General features: G+C 43.9%; 1 pseudogene; it reads left to right on the top strand.

Moving 5' to 3' along the window:
• The first annotated feature begins 345 nt into the window (after positions 1–345).
• LOC143541364 (uncharacterized) lies at positions 346–21,646 on the top strand (annotated as a pseudogene).
• The last annotated feature ends 2,390 nt before the right edge of the window (positions 21,647–24,036 follow it).

Below are 24,036 nucleotides of genomic sequence, written 5' to 3'. Positions count from 1 at the left end.
ACTATAAAGGGCCCATCCCACCCTACTCGTACAACGATGGACTCGAAAAAACATAACACCGAAAAAAATGGGACCCGTTGGTAAAAAGTCCTAGGTCCACCGCCGGTCACACATAAGCCGAACGAAATTGTCACCCAATGTGACCCGATCAACCCACCCATTATGTCACACCTAAGTATTAGGTTATTTTCACAACACGTATAATAACTCAAAAACAGTACGTTAGGTACCAAAATGGAAATCATCTAAACTAAAATTAGCAAAACAAAGGTAGTTAATTTCTTCTGGCATTACATTACTACAATCACGTAGACGTGATGATACCTTTCATCTCACAAAACAAAGATGTCATTAATCCGACTACAGCAGGCTGATTCGTCGGACTGCATGCTACCGGGGCCACCCTCCCGCAACAACAGCGGATCGGCTGACCTCGTATCCACCGGCCTCCTTGCCTACGCGGCCGGCAGCACCGTCCCGATCCTCGACACTCGGTCCATGCAGCTCATCTCCGTCTTCCCTATCCCCTCTCCCACCACCACCAGCAGCTCGTTGTCCCCGTTCGTCACCTCGGTTCGCTGGTGTCCGGCCACCATCCGTCTTGACGTCCTCTCCCACGACCCGACGTTCTCACATTCCCACCTCCTCCTCGCTGCGGGCGACCGCCAAGGCCGCATTTGCCTTCTGGACCTCCGCTCGAAAGCATCTGCACCTTCGATGTTCCTCGAAACAGATCAGGCGTTAAAACTGGGCATCCAAGACCTCTGCTGGATCCAATCCAGATCCGACTCCTGGGTCATCGCCGCTCTAGAAGGCCCGTCGACATTGACACTCTACAACATCTACACCGGCAAATGCTTCTTCAAATACCACAACGCACACGAAACGTGTAAGGCCCCGAACCCGGTGGCCCTACTTTAGCGTCGGATTTACTCATAAACACAGTTCTTACAATCAGAGTTAATTAAAACTTTCGCGGAAACGTTTACTTGAAGCATTCGTTACAAAACATTCAATCTCTTCTTTGATACCATAAAACAAATCATTATATTTAAAACATCTTTTCTTCCATCTTCAGATGTCAGCCGTTCAATCCATGCCATGTGTCATCCTCAAGCTAGTTCTTTGGTCTGATCACCTGCGTGCATACTAAAAGTCAGCTACGCTGAGTTAGTTCTAGTTAATCAAGCAACTTATCATACAACCACTACATGCATCATGTACGTATCCGAAGACACGTAGTCCACTATCTAACCTGCTCACCTTACCACTTAGCCTCTTATTTACACCTACCACCTTGCCACTTTGCCACTTTAATAACGTATAACGTTATGCCACTTTGCCACTTTAATAACGTATAACGTTATGCCACTTTGCCACTTTAATAACGTATAACGTATAGGCTTACCCTACCACATACTATCATCATGCCACTAACTCTCTTACTAGACTCTTTCCACTTCTAACACGCTCTACCTCTACTTGTCTACAACACGCTTCATATCATTTACATAAAAGCAAGTCACATCATAGCATTCATACACACTAATAACCACTTGGCAATCACTATCCTTGGCGATTCGTGCAATATCCGAAGATCGTTCACGCACCGGCAAGTATTATATATTAGCTACCTCGTATAACATCTATAGCATACACTTACCACTTAAGGTAAGTGTATTCACACTTCACATCGAGTATGCACACAGCCCCGAAAACATAACAAGGAAATGGGACTAGAAACTCACCTGATCTCGGTTACTTCTTCTTCTAATGGTTACTCCTTCTCGAGCTGTGCGCGTCTAACTGTTTAATAATTACAGTATTAAATACCACTCTGGCCACTCATTGCTACTTAATTCATTTCACATATCTAAGACGGTTTTACCTCATTGAATCATTACCGGATAGTTAAATCGTTACTTGTTAATCTTAAAGGGTATCTTTCATAAATCATTAAAGTCCAAGGGACCGTTATGTATTTATCTCATTCTTTCTAAGTTCAGGGACCATTCTGTCATTAAGTTAAACTTCTGATTTGCTAAGTTCCCTTAGAGAACTAGCTAAAGAATCACATTCTAATTCGCTAAGTTCCCTTAGAGAACTAGCTAAAGAACCACATTCTGATTCGTTAAGTTCCCTTAGAGAACTAGCTTCTGATTCGCTAAGTTCCCTTAGAGAACTAGCTTCTGATTCGCTAAGTTCCCTTAGAGAACTAGCTAAAAAACCACCCATAGCGAATCACCCAAAGTTCTTATCCAGACTTTGACTCAAGGGTCAAAGTCAAAATCGTCAAGAACAACAAATAGTCAACAAATCTTAGATCTGCAATTAAACCTTCGTTTCTTAACCAAATAACACGATTTTGGTATCCCTGGAATCGTCTAAGCAGCGCCTACAAACCCCAATCATCAAATCGACCAAACATTTATGTTTAAGGGGTGCGATTTTGGGTATATAAACGAGTTTTCTTTAGGTTAACAATTAACCCATCAAACGTTAATCAATTTTCATAAGATTCGTTGCTTTGGACTCGTTTATAACATACTACAACATATCTATGATTTCCAAACCCAATCCGAACCTAAATAAATGATTTCTAGATATAACGTACCTTAAACGAGTCGAAATACGAACACGGTTAAGCCTTGATGTTGTTTTGGTTCTTCACGACGATCTAGAACCAACAAACTCCGGTTTTCACCTTCGGATTTCGACTCGGGTTTTAGGATAAGGTTTGTGTGTGTTTTCCAAGGTGTAGGATAGTGTGTAGATTAGGATAAAAATGGAAAGGATTAGGGTTTAAGAGGTATTTATACTCCTTTAAGCCCATGGACCTATGGCCCATCTCTCCTTCTTGGTCCATCTTTATTTCCATCACACCAAGCCCGTTACACCTTTATCATTATTATTATTAAATATTATTCTAGAATTTTCGGGGTGTTACAAAACGTTCTCGTGCATTAAACGCGATCCCTTCGACTCCCGCCATTTCTGCGTCGTGAGCTTGAAAGGGTTCTTGCTGTCAATCAAAGTCCATGGCCGCGACGTCGTGTCGGAGGAGCTTAAGATTGCCACGGACGTCTCTGAACTGGTGAAGCTGGAGAAGGAAAGCTGCCCGGTTAATAATGCTCCGGCCTCGGCTTTGTATCCTGCTTATGTGGTCAAGCTTGCCTTTTCGCCTCATTGGAGGCACATTCTGTATGTTACTTTCCCTAGGGAGCTAGTTGTCTTTGATCTGCAGTATGAAACGCCTTTGTCGCGTGTTAAGTTACCCAGAAAGTGCGGGAAGTTTCTAGACGTCTTACCTGACCCGAGCATGGTGCTGGTTTATTGTGCTCATTTTGACGGTCGCCTCACCGCCTGGCGTCCCAAGGAGTAAGTATATTTTATGGGAGCCATTCACTAATTAAACACTCAGACCGCCATTTTGGCCAAAATCTGGACGACGGTCAATCTTTGAAATTATTTGGTCAAAATGACTCTATCTAGACGGCCGTTTGAAACAGTGTAGGATTTGTGTATAGATGGCCCTATATATTATTGGTTAGCTTGTTGTGTATGCATTACTGTTCGTTGTTCTAAATTTAATGTTATTGTTATTATTATTATTATTATAGAGGGGAACAAGTGCATGATATGTGTATGATGGAAGAACTGGTGCCATCAGTTGGGTCATCTGTGCCTTTACCTTCACTTCTTGCAATTGTGATCTCTCAATCTGATTCCACTCTACAAAATATTAGCAAGCATTTTTCTGATGTGGATAGAGTTTCATGGTCTGAGAAGGAATTTGAAATGGATTTTGACGATCCTCTAGATTTTCGTGATGAATCGAATGTTATCTGTAAAACATATCTGTTATCAATTTCTGATGATGGGAAAATATGGAATTGGCTTCTTAATTCTGAAGCCTCCATGGATGATTCAAAAGATGAATCAGATGCTGCAAATGGTGCAGAAAGTAGTAAAGTGCCGGTTCTATCTTCTAGTGATTCCATGAAATTTGGCAAAGGGTATTATTCATCAGCCTCCAGTATAAGCCCGGAAAAGCTAACGTTTAAGGTTCATACTTAACTTCTCGTATTAGGTTTATACATACTTGTTTAGCTTTGATTATTGATGCGTTTTGTGTATTTGATGTAGATTAACCTTGTTGGTCAGCTTCATCTGCTTTCTTCAATGGTGACTATGCTGGCTGTACCATCTCCTTCTATGACAGCTACTTTGGCAAGTGAGTTGTGTTGTTTTCCTTTATCAATTGAAACCGAATTTTTATACATCTTTCTGCAATTTTTGCTATTAGGTTTTAACAAAGTACGAAGTAAAATTTCACTCATAGCAAGTTAATGATAGGATACATGCAGGAATAACATAATAGTAGCAGCAAAGTACTGATATGTAAACTGTAAAGCATAGAATCTAGATAACCTATTAACACAATAGTAGAGGTAAACTACTGATATGTAAAGTGTAGTATCCAGATAACATAACATTAGTAGTAAACTAGTTATAACACAAAATGAGATATTATATATGAAGGTGGAGGAAACCATCCGGCTGTAGCTGTTCCACTGGTTGCTTTGGGAACTCAAAACGGCTCAATCGACATTATTGACGTGTCTGCAAATGCTGTAGCTGCAAGCTTTTCTGTCCATGATGGTGTTGTAAGAGGGTTAAGGTGGCTTGGAAATACTAGACTTGTCTCATTCTCACACAGTATGGTATGGAATATTCTAAAACTGGTAAAAAAAATTTTAACATTACTACTTTCGTGGTTAACCTTATTGTTTTCACATATGTTATTTCAGGGAAATGAGAAATCTGGAGGCTTTGTGAATAGGCTTGTTGTTACATGTCTTTGCAGCGGTCATAATCGAACGTTCAGTGAAGAAACACTAAGTGAACCCACGGGCAGATTATAGATAATCTGGGGGTTAAGTAATGTTTCCCACGAGGATGAGGTCCAGCAGAGAAGGTTGTTCTTCAGGGGACCTGCAAAACAGACACCGTAAGCTCGTCACTGAGAAGGGGGGGGTTCCTCCTTGTGACCACCCTCCGGCGTGAGAATCAGACTAGATTGCTCTGAATATAAGTGTATATTAAGAGATTGCTAGATAAGATTGAGATATCAGATGATGTCCTCACCATTCCAAGGTGTTGGAGTATTTATAGCCGAAGGTAGGTTTCCAAGCAGGTACAGCCGGCTGAATAGTATTCCTGTTCTACCAACAGTGGACTACGCACAGGCCATGCTGGTTGGTGGATAGGTTACGGCCAACAGTAATAAGGTCGGCTGTATACTGTTCATTTACTGCCGGCTACGCACTGTTCCACCAACTGTAGGCTGCGCACGTCCCATCGTAAGGGTTGGTGAGTAGGCAGCGGCTAATACTGACAAACAGTACTAGAGGGTGCTCCTCCTCGTATTGTTGTCGGTGAGCTGTCACCCTGTGATTAGTTCATGGGCTGCTCTGGTCAAATTGTCTGTTCCGCCCATACCTTAGTAGGTATAGTACGAAAGACCTTCCAGAAGCATACGGACTGGCTCATTTAGGCGGGAGTGTTCCCGCCTTGCTCATTCCTTCATGTGACTACTGAAGTAACGAATGCCTTGTGCGTGTAGCCTTGCTGTTAGTGCGGGTAGCCTTCCCTGATGGCTTGTATCCGCAGCTGTGGGAACAGGCGGGGTACTTCACCATTGGGAGGCTTTCCCTGCGGGTACAGCTGGCGTACTGCGCGTAAGGTTCTTTGAGCATGGTGGGTCCTGCTGGAGCAGTTGGTCATTGCGCAGACGTCCCTGTTCAAGGTGAGTCTTGCGGGTCCAACTGGGCTCTGCTGGGACCTACCTCTTCAAGTCCCCCCAGTCCAATGTTCTTCTCATGAATTATTAATAAGTGAGGTGAACTTTTGGACTTAGCAAGGGGTTTTGAAAAGGGTTTAGTTTTTCGGTTTTCCGTGGTGATTCATCCCGCGGTTTTCCTGATGTCACGCAGAAATTCCCGACTTTTCTGCTTGATCTTTGGGTGTGAAGCGGGTAGGTTTGTAACATCCTCGCACGTCAGGAGCGTTGAGTCCCACTTGTGTGGATTCTCCATGGGGTCTTGGTAGTTTTCAACATAGTGATCAATTATGCTAAAACCACCAATTCCATCTTGGAGTTTCAAACAATATAGTTCTCGACGTTCCCGTCGTGCGGGGATGTTATTCCCGTTTCCGCAAGCATGGCCCAGAAGATCCTTCTTGGTTTGAATTCCCTGCAGAGTGCTAAGTACGTGAAGGGTTTTGCCTTGACACTGTACCCGCACTCGTCTTACGGTTACTTTACTTCCAAGGTATTCCTGGTGTCAATTCCCTGCGGGTGCTAAGTATGTGAAGGGTTTTGCCTTGACACTGTACCCGTATCCGTCTGACGGTTACTTGGTTGCCAAGTTATTCTTGGCTTCAATTCCCTGCGGGTGCTAGGTATGTGAAGGGTTTTGCCTTAACACTGTACCCGCATCCGTCTTACGGTTACTTGGTTGCCAAGGTAAGGGGTATTTTCCCGTTTACTTTTGAATCTTTTTGAATTTTGAATTTTGAAATTCGAAGAGTTGGTGAAAGGATAAGAACAGTCCAAAGCTCTGAAACGTCGTGCGACGGTTTCTTCTGACTGTGTCAGGACGTGCAGGAAGTTATGGTGACGTGACAGTACATGGTCATTCCAGACGCTTTTTCAGGCGCGTGGGCGCGATTTTTCGGGCGCGTGGCCGCGAAATTAATGGTATGCGTCCTGTCAACAGCTGTTGCCAGCTTGCTTTTTGCCACGTGTCATAGTTTCATTGCACCTTCGTTTTCTCTCTCTTCCGCATTAATTTCATCGCATTAATTGCGATTAGTATATAAAGGGGGAGAGGGTTCTTTGTAATCCACACTTTCACTCCTCTTCATCTTCTTTGCGATTTCCGGCGAATACTAACCTTTTCAGGCAAGCATTCTCCCGAAATCGTTTTCTTCTTCTTTTACAAGATGTCTCGTGATCTCGAATCTACGGCTGATGATAAGAGTACTGCTGGCGAGTGCCAGTGTGCTCTGCCTGGCGACCTGTATCGGTACGTCGTCAGGAAGTTCATGCTCGAGTCTCTCGAGCCTGAGTTTCCTGAACCCCACCAGACGGTGTACGATGCCCCCAGAGGCAAGGTCGGGGTTTATGCTGCATTCTTTGTCTATGGGAATCTTAGGTTCCCATTGACAAAGTTTGTTTACCGTGTCCTTGAGAGGCACGGTGTTCATTTGACCGAGTTGCACCCCATGGCGATCGCTAAGATTCGCCACTTTGAGTGGGTGTGCCGGATACTGGGCATTGAGCCCTATGTTGATCGCCTGATGACCTTCTACACTTGGAGGTGCATCCAGGGGTGGTACACGTTGACAACCCGGATTAAGGGTTTAAAGATCTGCGCGACGAGCGCAGTCTTCGCTCGTGGAAGCGGGAGTTCTTTTTCATATCCGCTCGCGCCATCCCCATTGCCATGAAATTCAAGAACGGGCAAGCACTTCCCAGCCTTCACGCCTCCAACTACCAGGAGGCGGAATGGTTTGCGAAGATATCTCGGGTCCAATCTCCGGTTTACCGGTTTGCGGAGTCCGGGATGGTGATGCTGGGGATGAGCCGGGTGTGGAAGGAGGCTGATGCGCGCAAGATTCCGATCGTCCTCGAATACGGTTCGAACTCTGTTCCTTACGGTATGCCTTTTTCCCTTTTGTTGATTTTGAATTTCTTCTAACTTCTCTCCTGTTTATTTCAGAGGGGAACGACTTGCAGTCGCTCCTGAACCCGCGGGAGGCTGACGGTCCCGCACGGATGGGTACTCGCGCTCTAGATGAGAACGAGTTGCCCATCCTAGAACAAACGGCGGATCGGTTCGTGGAGGTCTATCCGCTAGGCCATGAGATCCTTAGCGCCCGTCGGCCAGGTAAGGCGCTCTTCGACCCTCGACCCCTCAATGTTGAAACCTCTGCTGGAATTCCTCTAATCGTATGTTCTGATGAGGAATCCGCAGATGGTCCTCCGTTGGTGCGGAAGAAGAAGGCTGCCGGCGGGAAGGGGAAGGAGAAGGTGGCCTCCACAGCCGATCCAGCGCCTCGGTCTGACTCGGAGACCGAGAGCGAAGAGGTGGCGGGGAATCCCGGTGGTGACAAGATCACCATTCCGGAGGCTGTGACAACTGTCACCGAAGAGCCCAGGATGACAACGGTGACCGGCGTGAAGAGGCCGGCTCCATCGGGTTCATCCCCGCCCGTCCGTACTTTCAGGCTCAAGAAAACCCGTAAGTACAAATTTCCTTTAGCTTTTATCTTCATAGCTTAATATCATTTAACACTTTTCTTTGTGCAGGCGTGGATGTTGACGCATTCCAGGGTGGAGCGCAGAGGAGTACCTCTCCGCCAATGACGGTAGGCCCGGTCAGCCTACCTGAGGTGACGACCCAGGTGGCTGCGCCTGCGCCTGCTTCCACTGGTTCAGTTGCTCACTCCGTTGAGCCGACTGTTCCAGTTGTGATGACGTCACCGCCGGCTGTGAGTGCTATTTTTACAGCATCTTTCACCGAGCCGGCGGTAACTTTTGCTGCGGATTCCGCGGCGGCGACCGCGGCGGCTGCTACCATGCCCCCACCATCGGCAACGACGGCCGATCCATCAGGTACGCATGGGGCTTCTCGCCAATCTCTGCCACCTTCCCATCTGCCTGACCTCTTGGATGGATTTCCGTTGGGTTCAGGTGATGGGTTCGGCGGCTATCGGCCTGTAATTGACCCTACAGGTGCGTAGGGTTCTTTTGGCCCATTTATATATATTTTTTCTTTATCATCTTTTCCTAACTGCTTTATATTTTTTGCAGTGTCGGATTCCAATGAAGTGTATGTTCCACGATGGAACATTCGCCGAGGAACAACCCTTCGCACCCCTGTGGAGTGCGTAGAGTGGGCTCGTCACGCTGCTCCTAGTGGTGCGTTGGGGGAAGCCATGGCTAGCTACCAGGAGGGTAGGCTAAGCAATGAGCTTCGGGTTCTCTTGGCCCGGATGCAGCCGCCTTCAGGAAGTAGCTCAGGCGCGGGCTGTCCGGGAGGAGAATAGGAGGCTTTCCGCCGCGGCGGCGGAGAAGGAGAAGGCGTTCAAGGCCCTTGAAGTCAAGGTTCAGGCCCGTCTCGAGGCTCGCTCCAAGGCTGCCCAAGCTGTTAATGAACAGCTTCGGCTGGCTAAGGAGACTGCTAGGAACGCGACTGAAAGGGCCACCAAGGCTGAAGCTGTTGCCGAGCCTCTACGTGTGGAGAATGAAGAGCTTAAAGCCAAATTAGAGGCTCTCCAGCAGGCTCATGATGCTTTGGCGATGGAGGACGCGAAGAAGCTTCAAGAGATCCTGGACCAGAGGGGCGTGCTTGACCACACTGAGCGGAAGCTAAAGGGCGTCGAAGAGGCTGCTGCAAAGGAAGTGTTGCTTGCCAACCTTAATAAAAGTGAAGCCGAACGCGCCTGTACCCAAGCTCAAGCCGCCCTCCAAGAAGCTCTGGTTGCCAAGGAATGGCTTCTTCGAGAAGCGTTGTCTCGGGTAAGTCTAGCTTCATGTCTTCACGCTTTTCTTTATAAATAGAAAAGGTTCTGATACTTGTATTTTTTCTTTGTAGGTTGTGCATCGGGTCTTCTCAGAGACGTCTTATGACGATGCTATGAGCGCAGCCCTCAACGCTTCTCACGAGGATGGGGAAAAGGCCGGCTTCCTGCTTGGTCTAGGGTTCGTTGAGAAAGGCATCCCGCCTTCCAACTTCCCTTTGTACGATGTGGATACTGAAGCTATTTACGACCAAGCAGTGAACCAGTATGCCGCCTTCTAGCATCTTGTGGTGGAGAATGTGAACGAAGTCGCTGCTGCTGATGATGGGCTAGCTATTCTTAAAGCCTTCCTTGAACCACCACGCTCTACTGATGGAGCGGGTCCAAGTGGAAGTGGTCCTGAAGCTTGATTCTGAAGATCCCTTTCCACCATTAGCGTAGATTTTTGCTTTTGTATAGCTTTGTAATATTTGAATTTGATGAAATAAAGATTGTGTTTGTTCTTTGCCTTGTTTATTTTACGCATGTTTTGATCTAACTTAGTAATTTCTTTAGTACTTAGATAAGTTAACTTTTTAACGTGGTAAATTATAAGTTTGTTTCGCTTCCTCTTTCATGATTGTGCGGGTATGACCGTCACTTACACTTAGTAGGATGGCTTAACTTTACTTATATCTGACCTGCGTGGAAGTTTTCCTCATCTTTTTCTGAGGATAAGTTAACCTTTGAACGTGGTAGATAATAGGTGTGAAGTTTTGCTTCCTCTTTCGTGATTGTGCAGGTAGGACCGTCACTTGCACTTAGTAGGATGGCTAAACTTTACCCATATCTGACCTGCGTGTAGGTTTTCCTCATCCTTTTTTGAAATTTCTAAGTGTTTAGGATAAGTTAACCTTTGAACGTGGTAGATAGGTTGAAGTTTTGCTTCCTTGCTCGTGATTGTGCGGGTAAGACCGTCACTTGCACTTACAAGGATGGCTAAACTTTACTTACATCTGACCTGCGTGTAGGTTTTCCTTATTTTTAGCGTTGTGTTTATGCGGGTTTTGCCGCCTTCCACACGTAACGACTTACTTCTTCCCCCATTTATGCGGTGAATACCGGCACCAGTGTGGGAAGTTCATAAGTATAAAGGTAAGGCTATCAACACATTGTGAAAGGAGAATCATTTCCATTAGAAGTGGCTCTAGGCCTTTTCTTTACAAGTTTGGAATTGATCTACATATAACATTTACGTAATTGAGCTCCGTTCCATGTTCTTGGGATGGGAGTGCCATCGAGCCTTTCGAGCCGGTATGCGCCCTTTCCCAGGACTTCTTTGATAATGTATGGCCCTTCCCAGACCGGGGCCAGCTTTCCTGGGCGTTCTTGGTTCGAAGCCTCGTTGTTACGCAGTATGTAGTCTCCTACATTGAAGTTGCAGAGTTTTACCCGCGTGTTGTAGTACTTTTGCATTTGTCGCTTGTAGTTCTCTTCACGCACTGCGGCTAAGTCTCTGCGTTCCTCGGTTAGCATAAGGTCCAACCGTCTTTCCGCATCATTGTCTTCTGGCTGAATCAAGACCCTTGGTGAGGGTAAACCAATTTCGACCGGGACCATGGCTTCAGTGCCATAAGTGAGGCTGAACGGGGTTTCTCCCGTACTGGCCTTCTTCAACGTTCTGTTTGCCCAAAAGACGTGCGGAAGCTCGTCCACCCAGCCGGATCTGTGTTCCAAGAGTCTTTTCTTTATGCCTTCGACGATGCTCTTATTTGCTCTTTCCACCTCACCATTACCTTGCGGGTGTGCCACTGAGGTAAAGGTGTGGGTGATTTGAAGTTCTTTCAGCCACTGTTGTAGCTTCTTGTCAGCAAAGTTGGTGCCGTTATCGCTCACCAAATTCTGTGGAAGTCCAAAACGACAAATAATAAATTCCCAAATAAATTTTTTGATATGTTTCGCGGTTGTTTGGGCTAAAGGTTTTGCTTCTATCCACTTGGTGAAGTAGTCGATGGCTACCACTAGGAACTGAACATTTCCTGCTGCTGTAGGAAATGGGCCTGTCACATCGATGGCCCACTTCTGAAATGGCCATGAAGAAGTGACTGGAACAAGTTCATTCTTCGGGCGGTGCGTGTTGGGTGCGTAAAGCTGGCAAGACCTGCATTTTCTGATGTATGCCAGTGCATCCGTATGCATCCCCGGCCAAAAGTATCCCGCGTTGTTTAGCTTAGCTACAACAGCGCGGGGACCTGCGTGTACTCCACAGATGCCTTCGTGTACTTCCCTTAGGAGGTAGTCAGCATCTTGGTTTTCCACGCATCTTAAGAGTGGGCCAAGAAAGTTACGTCTGTAAAGGATGTCATCGATCAGTTGATAATTCAGTGCTTTACAGCGTAGTTTTCTTGCCTGTGTTTTGGACTCCGGTAGTGTACCTGCCGCAAGGTATTTTATTATTGGTGTCATCCACGTTTCCGTGCCGGTTTGGATGACACAAATTTCCTTGTGCGGGACCGAAGGTGTCTTGAGGAGTTCAATGCGGATATCCTTTCCTAAGTGGGTGAAGGCTAATGATGCAAGCTTGCTTAACGCATCCGCAGATTTGTTTTCACTTCGTTTGACGTGTATGACTTTGCAGTCATTGAAATCGCGCATAAGGGATTTTGCTTGTGCGAGGTACAGGGCCATTGTGTCGTTCACGGTCGTGTACGCCCCGTTGATTTGATTGGCTACTAACATGGAATCCACGTGGGCTTCCAAGTTTTTCACTCCCATCTTACGCGCAATTCTCAGCCCAGCCAAGAATTCCTCATACTCGGCTTCGTTATTCGTACTTGGAAAATTCAGTCGAATAGCGTAAGTGTATTCTTGGCCCGCTGGGTTGGTTAGCTTTAGCCCTGCGCCTGAACCCTCGTTATTGGCTGCCCCATCAGTGTAGAGTCGCCAGACATCATTGATGTCTTGTGCTGGAGAGGGTTGAGCCTCTTCCTGGCACTCTTTTTCCCGCGATGCAGGCACTTCTGCAATAAAGTCGGCCAGAACCTGGCCTTTTATGGCTGGTCTTGGCTTATACTTTATCGCGTATTCTCCCAACTCAATTGCCCATTTGGCTAGGCGTCCCGATAACTCGGGTTTGCCTAGAACGTTTGCAAGTTTGAAGTTGGAGAGAATGGTGATTGGGTGACCCTGGAAATATCGTCTTAACCTGCGTGAAGCGTGTATAAGTGCTAAGACTAATTTTTCGAGGGTAGAGTACCGGGTTTCTACGTCTGTTAGGAACGGCTGACATAATAGATTGGCATCTGGATGCCTTTTCGCTCTACTAGCAGGACTGCCCCGGTTGCTCTATCAGTTGCGGAAAGGTATAGGATTAACTCCTCTCCCGCTTCTGGTGCTGTGAGTGTTGGGAGTTCGATCAAGCGTGACCGAATCTCCTGAAAAGCTGCTTCCGCTTCTGGTGTCCAGCGGAAGTGCGTTTTCTTCAAACAGTTTCTCAACGTTGACACGAAGGGAAACGACTTATCCGCGTGGTTTGCCAAAAAGCGATTAAGTGCCACTAGTCGTCCATTCAGTGTCTGAGCCTGTTTGATGGTAGTAGGTGATTCCATTTTGATAATGGCTTCGACCTTTTCAGGGTTCGCTCTGAAGCCATCTTTAGTGATGATGACCCCCAAGAACTTCCCTTCTTCCATTCCAAAGGCACACTTGCTCGGGTTGAGCTTCATGTTTATCTTCCTAAGCGTGTTGAAAGTTTCTTCGATGTCTTTCAACATCGCTTCTGGGTCAGGGCTTTTGATGACCAAGTCATCCATGTAGACTTCCAAGTTCCTCCCAATTTGGGTATGAAACTGGTTATCCATCAGGCGTTGGTATGTGGACCCGGCATTCTTAAGTCCGAATGGCATCATTTGGTAACAAAATGTGCCATCGGGCGTCCGAAAAGCGGTTTTGTCCTTATCATCAACGGCCATGTGGATATGATGGTACCCCTTATACGCGTCCAGGAAGCATTTAAGGCGGAATGGTGCCAACGAGTCCACCTTAAGATCAATTTCAGGTAACGGATAACAATCTTTGGGGCATGCTTTGTTCAAGTCTTTGAAATCTATGCACATGCGCCATTGTTTGTTATTCTTCGGTACCATAACGTGATTTGCAACCCAAGTTTGATATCTACTAACGCGTACGATGCCTGCGTCAAGGAGTTCCTTGACTTGGGTTCTACACGCGTTAGTTTGTTCTGGCCCCATTACTCTGCGCTTTTGTACGATCGGCGTAACAGCCGGATCGCATTTGAGCTTATGCTCTGCCTTACTCCGGGGTACACCAGTCATGTCAGCTGGTGTCCACGCGAAGATGTCGGCGTTCCTTTGTAATAAGCGCTTAAGTAAGGTGCGTGTGGGATCAACAATTGTTGGGCCAATGGAGACGGCCTGGTCTGGGTACTTGCCGTTGAAGGCCCATCTTTCTGGTTCGGTGATGGTTGGTTTAGCCATCTTTGGTTTGGGTTTAGATGAGACAGATGCGATGCATACCTGGGGAATGCCGGTGATCGTCGCTACACCCTCAGCTGTTGGCTATCCCATCATGCCGTGGACTGAGGATACCACGGCGTTGAATCTTGCCATCCCGTCTCTCCCGAAGAGAATGTCGTATGTGTGGCGTGGTTTCCTCATCACGACAAAGTCCACATCTTCTGTGCGGGAGTGTTTCCCATCTGTAAGAGTGACGGGGAAAGATAGGATACCCAGGGGGGTGTTTGTGCTGCCATCAAACCCTTCCATCGAGGCGCAGATCGTTTCCAGGCGTTCCTTGTCTTCGTCATCTAGCTTGTCGAAGAACTGCCTGTACATCACCGTTGACGAGGCGCCGTTGTCAGCAAGAGTGCGAGAAGTGATGTAGTGCCCCAGCTGGCTTTTGATGACGATAGGGCCTTCTTTGCTGGGTCCTCCTGGCACTCGCGGGAAGCGCACCTCAGCTTCCTTCCACGCACATGGTTCTGGCGTTCGCCTTTTTCTTCCTCTGATGTTACCATGAACCATGTTGATGCTGATGTCAACGGGCTTTCGTCCGTTGCCTCGGTACCGGTTGTCGTTCCGTCCTCCCTTCTTGATTGATGCCACCAGGTGTGCCAGTCTTCCATCCTTGACGAATGCTTCAACAATATCCTTCAAGGATGTACACTCTTCCGTACCATGACCTTTTGTCCCGTGGAAGTCACAGGATTTGCTCTGATCCGCATTAGGTCGGTGCCGGATCACTGGAGCTTTTGGCCACGGTAGCTTTTCAGTGGCAAATATCTCCGTGACGCTTTTGGTGAGTGGCGTCCACCGGTGCTTTTGGCTTGAAGGGTGTGTGTGATTTCTTCCGCCAACAAGAGGGTGAGAGCTGGATGAGGTGTCAAAGTTTACCCTTGACTGCCAGATACCTAGCTTCCTCTTTTTGTTCTGCCGGGCGATCCGGACATTGTTCTCTCTTGTCCTCTGCGTGTAGAGGTGTGTACTCTGGGGAAGATCCCTTCCCAGTTGCTTCTCCGTCTCGGCAAAGCGCTTGGCCGCCGTCATGATGGCATCCCATGTTGATGGCATGCCATCCTTACCCGTCAATGTGCGGATAAGCTCCGGGTATTCGGCGCCTTGGATGAAAGCGGCGCGAACAAGATCTTCACTTACGTTGCCGAGACTTAGCTTTTTGGAGTTGAAGCGGGTGATGAAGTCTAATAAAGATTCATCCTCCTCTCTAACGCAGTTGAGGATCGTCCACTGTTCTTCAGTATATTTCCTCTGTTGGCTGAAGTGCTGGCTGAACTTGTTCTGAAAGTCCGCCCAGTCATATATGTGGTGGACCGGTAAACGATCGAACCATGCCCTGGCCGCTCCAACCAGAGTCATCTGGAACATATAACACCACGTGGGTTCCGTCCAGTTACTGACGGTTGCCCCCGCAATGAATCTGTTCAAGTGGTCGTCTGGGTCGGATAGACCATCATAAGTGCCAATGTTGGACATTTGCTTGGCACTTCTCGGGGCGATTGCTTCCGCAATGTCCCTTGCGAACTTTGACTTTCCTGCATTTGTAGCAGTTGGCCTAAAGGTTTTTGAGAAGTCACGCGGGTTTCTCTCCGCATTTGTTGGTTTAAAAGCTTCCCCAAAATTCCTTTTTGGCTGGAAGTCCGTTCCTTACGCTTCCCTTTCGCCTTATGGCGAGGGTTTGCGTCGGTATCGGATTCTTCTCTCTCCTCGTCTGAGTACTCGCACTCGCTGTTCATATTGAGCTGTTGGCGAGTACTGCCGAATTCGTCAGCCTGTTGAACTGAACGCAAGCGTTCATCCAATTCAGCTTGGAACTCTCTTTGACGTGCTTCGGCCCACGCCTTCACTTGATCTAGTGTTTGGCGAGGGGCCCTCGTTCGTTTTTCCAACTGGGCATCAGTGAACCCCAGTGGAATATTTACTGCACTTGCCCCGGCTTGGGTAGTCGGGGTAGTGTTCGTAAGATTTGTATAACCGCCGGTGTTCCCCCCAGTTGCTGGGGTTGTGGTTACCGGGGTTTCTTGGTCGGTTACTGGCCTTGGGACCGGAGTAACGTTAACCATTTCTTCAGAAATTTTGAAAAAACTAAATTAGTTCTAGCTTTTATGCACGGATGGCGCCAATGAAGAAACACTAAGTGAACCCACGGGCAGATTATAGATAATCTGGGGGTTAAGTAATGTTTCCCACGAGGATGAGGTCCAGCAGAGAAGGTTGTTCTTCAGGGGATCTGCAAAACAGACACCGTAAGCTCGTCACTGAGAAGGGGGGGTTCCTCCTTGTGACCACCCTCCGGCGTGAGAATCAGACTAGATTGCTCTGAATATAAGTGTATATTAAGAGATTGCTAGATAAGATTGAGATATCAGATGATGTCCTCACCATTCCAAGGTGTTGGAGTATTTATAGCCGAAGGTAGGTTTCCAAGCAGGTACAGCCGGCTGAATAGTATTCCTGTTCTACCAACAGTGGACTACGCACAGGCCATGCTGGTTGGTGGATAGGTTAAGGCCAACAGTAATAAGGTCGGCTGTATACTGTTCCTTTACTGCCGGCTACGCACTGTTCCACCAACTGTAGGCTGCGCACGTCCCATCGTAAGGGTTGGTGAGTAGGCAGCGGCTAATAGTGACAAACAGTACTAGAGGGTGCTCCTCCTTGTATTGTTGTCGGTGAGCTGTCACCCTGTGATTAGTTCATGGGCTGCTCTGGTCAAATTGTCTGTTCCGCCCATACCTTAGTAGGTATAGTACGAAAGACCTTCCAGAAGCATACGGACTGGCTCATTTAGGCGGGAGTGTTCCCGCCTTGCTCATTCCTTCATGTGACTACTGAAGTAACGAATGCCTTGTGCGTGTAGCCTTGCTGTTAGTGCGGGTAGCCTTCCCTGATGGCTTGTATCCGCAGCTGCGGGAACAGGCGGGGTACTTCACCATTGGGAGGCTTTCCCTGCGGGTACAGCTGGCGTACTGCGCGTAAGGTTCTTTGAGCATGGTGGGTCCTGCTGGAGCAGTTGGTCATTGCGCAGACGTCCATGTTCAAGGTGAGTCTTGCGGGTCCAACTGGGCTCTGCTGGGACCTACCTCTTCATTCAGGGTTCTACAAAAGCCCGAGCGCGCACCAATTAGAGCTCTGCGGGTTTCGTCTTCTGGAAGGTGTACAAAATTAATTATCAAAGTGGTTCAATTTTGTAAATAAAAAAAATATGAACTAATGCATTTTGCAGGTATCTTTTGATCTTACTTCGTGATGCACTCGTGGAGGTTTGGGCAATGACAAAAACTCCAATTATGGTAAACTAGCTGATTATATTTGTGTTGCTTTTCGTATGTTAATTGTTGTTACCTTTATTTCATTGTTATTATTATCTTTGCAGCTTAGGTCTTTAGCTCTTCCATTCACAGTTTTGGAATGGACTCTTCCCGCGGTTCCACGGCCGAATCGGAGTGGACCATCTAAGCAACCCGCAGCTAGTTCACTAGATCAGACTGCTGACGTGGCAGGGGCCCTACGGATTCTAGTCAGATCCTTTCACTTAATTTATCCCTTCATCTCTTGGAACTTTGTCCTATGCGTACTTGGAAGAAATAAGGTTTTCATTAATGCTCAAAAGTAACATGGAGATGGAGCTCAAGAAGACTTCACAGAAAGTTTTGCATTTGCTCTAGTAAATGGTGCACTCGGAGTGTTTGAAATTCATGGACGAAGGATCCGAGATTTCAGGTACATGTGCTATAAGGATATTTGGAATTTTGTAGTCCCATTTAGGTCTGCTGCATTCACTCATGCTCAGTTACATCATTAGGCACATGTTTTTTTTAAAGATTTTGTGTTGTGTTTAAGTTCAGCATCCTTTTGTTATTCAATTTCTTTAGTGAGTTTTTGGAAGATTCGGAAGTCTAATGTTTTGTATCTTCCCTTTACTTGGCATACTTCGCATAAGTTGTCTATGTTGATGTATCATGATGATTATTTCCTACTTTGCAGACCGAAATGGCCCGATGCATCATTTATTTCTTCTGAAGGACTGATTACAGCAATGGCTTATCGTATTCCTCATGTGGTTAGTTTATTTTCGTAAGGGTTAATATCATTAAAAAAAACAGCATGATTTTTATGTCAGGTTATGGGGGACAAATTAGGGAATGTTCGGTGGTGGGACGTGACAACCGGACAATCTTCCTCTTTCAGCACTCACAGAGAAGGAATTAGAAGAATCAAATTCTCGCCCGTTGTTCCTGGAGACCGTAGCCTCGGACACATTGCTGTTTTGTTTAATGACAATACATTTTCAGTATTTGATCTTGTAAGTGAGAAAAGTAGCATTTTGCTTCTTTTCTTGCTTGCTATTTGTCACCTATGTTGCAACATATTTTTAGGTACATAATATTTGAATAATATTTGTCCATATATAATTGAATTAAAATCTTTCACTTTCAAGATTCTCAGGATCCATTAGCCAATTCCTTATTGCAGACTCAGTATCCAGGAACCCTTGTACTGGAACTTGATTGGTTACCTGTGCGAACCGATAAAAATGATCCTTTGATATTATGTATTGTTGGAGCTGATAGTAGCTTTCGTCTTATTCAGGTTAACATGTATGCATCACATCTCACTTGCTTTGATTTCCAGCTACGTTAAATAATATATTCATTAACGTTTAAAATATTTCCGTTCAGTGAAAAAAGAACCAGTAATGTAACGCATCCCGGATGTGTGAAGGAACGTTTTCGGCCAATGCCGATATGTTCTCCAGTATTGCTTCCTACACCACATGCCATGGTAATATAATACTAGCAATATTTTATTTATCCTTTCTTTCTGAACATGATAGGATTAAATTGTATTTCATTTTGTAATAACAGGCATTAAGGTTGATCTTGCAATATGGGGTAAAGCCCTCAAGGTTTGACACACATAGTGCAATTCCTGATATTAAAGGGAATCCCCAAATGTTAAGAAGTTCATCATCTGTTGGAGACCTTCGTAGTTATTTGATTGATGTGTCGCCTATTGGTGACTCGGTTGTCCCCGAGTTGCTTCTTAAAGCATTAGACCCTTACCGAAGAGAAGGTAAGCTTTATAGGATCACGACCAGTTCATAACTTTCAAATAATTCAAAAACTTTTAGAACTCTTAACAACTAACCATTTTATTCATTATTTCATATATCTAATATTATATGATGGTAGTTTTGTCATTTATTATATGTAGTTATGTGATTGCATATATGTAATCACAAGTTTATATACGCATAACAACCATATTGCGTATTTACATATATGTGTAATAACCAACAGAGATATATGTATAATTAGAATTTAGAAATTTCATATAATATATGATAAAACTACCCTCCTAGAATATTAGATACATAACCTAAATAAATAAAACGATTAATTGTTAAGAGTTCTTAAAGTCCTTCAGTTTTTGGGAAGTTCTAAAATGATCATGATCCTTTATACATATGCATACATACATATATCTATATATGAAAAAGTTCATTAGTTTTTTCTGTTTTTATAATCTTATATATTATATTGAATCAGGTTGTGTATTAGATGACGAAAGGGTGCGACAATATGCTTCTATACTCAATAAGGGTTCTGCTGCAAGGTTTTCTTTTGCTGCTGCAATATTTGGTGAAACTCTAGAGGCTTACTTTTGGTTGCAATTGCCGCGTGCATTAAAACACTTGTTGAACATGTTATCTAACAAATCTTTAAAACGAGCACCCGTAAAACTTCCAACTACATCAGTTGATGATACAGCTATTCTAACTAGGATGTTTACCAAAGGGAGATCTAAAGCAGTGTCAACACACACAAATTTAGTGGTACATTTATGCTTCTTTACAACAAAAATCACACAAATTTAGTGGTAACATGATTTATGCTTCTTTACGGCAAAAATGTCAGTTTGTTTGAAACATAATATGGTATCTGTCTTGGTAGAATGATGGCCAACTTAGGATGATGGCTTTTGACCAACAAGAGTTGTGGGAAAATGCGAGTGAACGTATTGCATGGCATGAGCAACTGGAGGGTGAACAGTCTATACAGAACTGTGTACATGAGTGAGTTTATATCATTATTGGGTTTTTAGATTGACGGTGATGATACATAATAACCCAATTGGTAACTGGTTCCTGATAATATATCAGGCTTGTGACGGTTGGTAATTTGAATGCTGCTGTGCATTTACTACTATCAACTCCACCAGAGAGCTCGTTTTTCTATCTGAATGCTTTGCGTGCGATTGCTCTTTCATCTGCAGTTTCAAGGTCGCTGAATGAACTGGCGGTTAAGGTAGTTGCAGCAAATATGGTGAGGACGGACAGGTCATTGTCGGGCACGCATTTGCTTTGCTCTGTTGGGAGATATCAGGAAGCTTGTTCACAGGTTGTATTTTTAGGAAGTTATTGTTTCTGATAAATTCCTAAAACATGATACTTTGATTAGATATTTATGATTGATTTGATTCTTAAAGGTGTCTGTTATGTTCATATGTTTGTAGCTCCAAGATGCTGGATGTTGGACAGATGCTGCAACTTTGGCAGCAACACATTTGAAAGGAACTGACTATGCAAGGTTCGTTTATGTTCGTTCCTTTAAATTTGTTTACGTGTGTTCCCTTATGTTCGTTAGTTTACATTTTTTAAGTTAATCTGTTTAAGTCGTTAATGTATTCATTTAAATTTTGTAGGCTCGATCATTACAATTTTGTTTGGTAGTAATAACTTTTTAGAACCGACAAACTGTTGTTCACGGTTACTTTAGATTGATTTTAGCTCAGTGGTATTCGTTTTTGTTCGTGAACCGTTTGTTTAGACTATTAATGAACAAACAAGAACAAGAAAATCTTGTTCGTTTAATTGTTCATGCTCGTTCATTTGTTCAGTTAAAGTTAAACGACAAATGCTTCGTTCGGTTCATTCACAGGCCTAGTTGTACATAAAGATAAGAAATCTTATAGATAGGATCGTTCATGTTTTTATATTATTAACTGTGTTTATTCTATTATGTTATTTAGATAAGTATCATCTCATTTGTTATATTTTTCAGGGTAATGCAAAGATGGGCAGGACATGTCTTAAATGCTGAACACAACATCTGGAGGTATACTTCACTTATAGATATTTGACCTGCCTTACCCTATTCAAATAGCTGTACTTTTCTTGAAACTTTGACCCGAATGGTTGACTGATTATGGAATGCAGGGCACTAATCATGTATGTAGCAGCCGGTTCGTTGCAAGATGCATTAGCAGCACTGCACGAGGCTCAACAACCCGATACGGCCGCCATGTTTATTATTGCCTGTGGGGAAGTTCATGCTGAATTTATAAAAAACTTAGATCCTAATGAAGACCCGTCGGTCAAGGAAAAGTTGCTCGTGTTACATGGATTAAACCCACAAAATGAAGTAGTTATTGCGGTTGGTGAGTTATACACCAAGTACCAACATAACCTAGTCCATCTCTGCATGGACTCGCCGCCATTTTCAGAATAATTCAAGTTTTTTTACAGAAAACTGAAGCCAAGTAATGGATTTGTAAAGATTCCGGTACCGTTACAAATAATTATTTTTATCTTTTTATTATAAAAATAAAATAGACTCCATCTTGATGCAACCAAGATCATTATTAATTTGCATAATAGAATATGACAACTTTTGCCATTTGAGCCTTTGCATGTATGGTTTGAAGGACTTAAAAGTGATGATAAAACAAGATTTGTGATCAAAAGATAAGGTCGACTTATTTTGAAATTAAGACCATGTATTAGCTAGGCAAGAATTGGAACTTTCGTACGTATAGTTCAAGTATGTAAGTGTATATATTTGTGTTAAAAAAGAAAATATTCAAGTTTATATATGGTACATCAAACAGTTCACGAACAAGTAACTAAAGATTGAAAACCTCGAACCGAACTAAATAAGGCCATGTACATGTTTTGTCCATCAAACTTTTATCAGACAACCAAACAGTTCACGAACAAGTAACTAAAGATATTAGTTTCTTGTTCGTATTCATTCATTAAGGAAATGAACACAAATAATGTATAATTTACTGAAAATGGTCATTGTTAACTTTCTGATCCGGCAACCAAGTTTATGGTGGTGAAATCAATCACACTATACACACATGTATTTTTGTTTGTTTAGTTAATAATTTTGCATTAATCTATATCATAAGGTTAGAAAAGTCATTAAAAATCTTTAATAAACAAACAGACGTAAATAAACACATTATCAAGCGTTCACAAACACAACTGAATATGGTCATTGGTTTGTGTTGGTTCATTTAGTTAGTCAAACGAAATTGCATGTTTTTGTTGATTCGTTTGTTAAACTGACAAATATAAACGAAGTTGTTGCCGAATAAGGCTGCTCTGCTCTACATTACGAGTCGCACAATATAAAGCCTTGTGTGTCACAATTAATTAAAAACAGATGATGATAATAATAATAATAATAATAATAATAATAATAATAATCCATAAAAATAAAATGTTGAGGTTCATATAATTATTTATTTATTTTGAACATAAACCCAGTTAGGATCCAAAATCTCCCATCAAATTGCAGCAGCAACAGGATTGATTCTTCCTCAAATCCGGCTTCCTCATACGATCGATCCATTTCACACGGAGTAATCAGTCGTAAGCTTAGTTATATTATTTTTCATTAAACCTTCCCAATCTCATCATTCACACTGACTTAATCTAATTTACTAAAAATCCATTCGAAATCGATTATATTAAATGAATTAAACTTTAAGTAGGTGTGTGTTGTAGATGTTAACACTTTGGATCTGGAACTATTGTTTGTTTCTTTTACTTTAGGCTTCATTCACTTGTATTGTATCCATCACTATAATGGATCAACATTTTGCTTTATATTTCAATACTAATTCAAATATGTTTTATTTTCCAGTTGGAATAGGTAACTAATTATTCATAAAAAAATGACCCGAGCTACTCAAAGCTTGATCGACCCTTATCGAGCTGAGCTGACTCGCAAGTCTAAAATTAATTAGTAAATAGTAAACGAGGCGAGCTCGGGCTCGTTTGCACCCCTAGTTGAAAGTTGAAACTATAGAAGAATTATTTTGTTATTTAACATGTTAATATGCTCGCCCCTCCCCCCCCCCCCCCACCCACACACATACCCCCAAGGAACGTCAAGTGTTTTATGTCTTCTTTAATTTTTGTGATCGACAAATCGACACCCTTGTATTAACACACAAGAGAAAGAAAATATTTATTCAAATATTTTGAATTAATTCCATTTCTAGTATCATGCCTAAAATAAGTTTCGGTTTCTGCACATAATTCTATTGATTGTATTATTTAATGTAATTGTATATCACTCCTTGATTTTAGCCTATATAACTACTATATATTGTAACTCTTCTAATCAATGAAATTATCTTTTGCAATTCTTTCTATTCTTTATATGGTATCAGAGCCTACGATCTAAACCATCGTTGTTGCCTCATTGCCCTACACAAAACAACCCCTGTTTTTTTTTCTTCCTACTTCTTTCATTCACCATGTCAAACAATGAAGCCCTCACTGTAAACAACACCCCCACTGATCTTACGATTGTCAACTTCCCCTCCTCTCTAAAATTAACATCCACAAACTATCTTGGATGGAAAACTCAAATTGAGGCTCTCTTACATGGCCTTGACCTCTACAAATTCGTTGATGGTTCCCACCCGCAACCGGCCGAAACCGTAACCAACGGTACTGTCACAACACCGAACAAAGAATATCCAAAATGGTTCCGTCAAGACCGACTCCTATTCGGGGCTCTTGTCGGTAGTCTCTCCTCCTCAATCGTCCCTGTTGTTACTAATGCCAAAACCTCGCTTGAAGCATGGCAAACCCTTGCAACAACCTATGTGTCCACATCAAGGGGACACA

This window comes from Bidens hawaiensis, unplaced genomic scaffold (genome assembly GCF_021521415.1).
Source record: "Bidens hawaiensis isolate Kalapana, Puna unplaced genomic scaffold, B.hawaiensis_p1.1 tig00012557_1, whole genome shotgun sequence".
NCBI classification, from domain to species: Eukaryota; Viridiplantae; Streptophyta; class Magnoliopsida; order Asterales; family Asteraceae; genus Bidens; species Bidens hawaiensis.
Note: the sequence above shows the minus strand (reverse complement) of the source record. Positions and strands in the feature narration are given on the sequence as shown.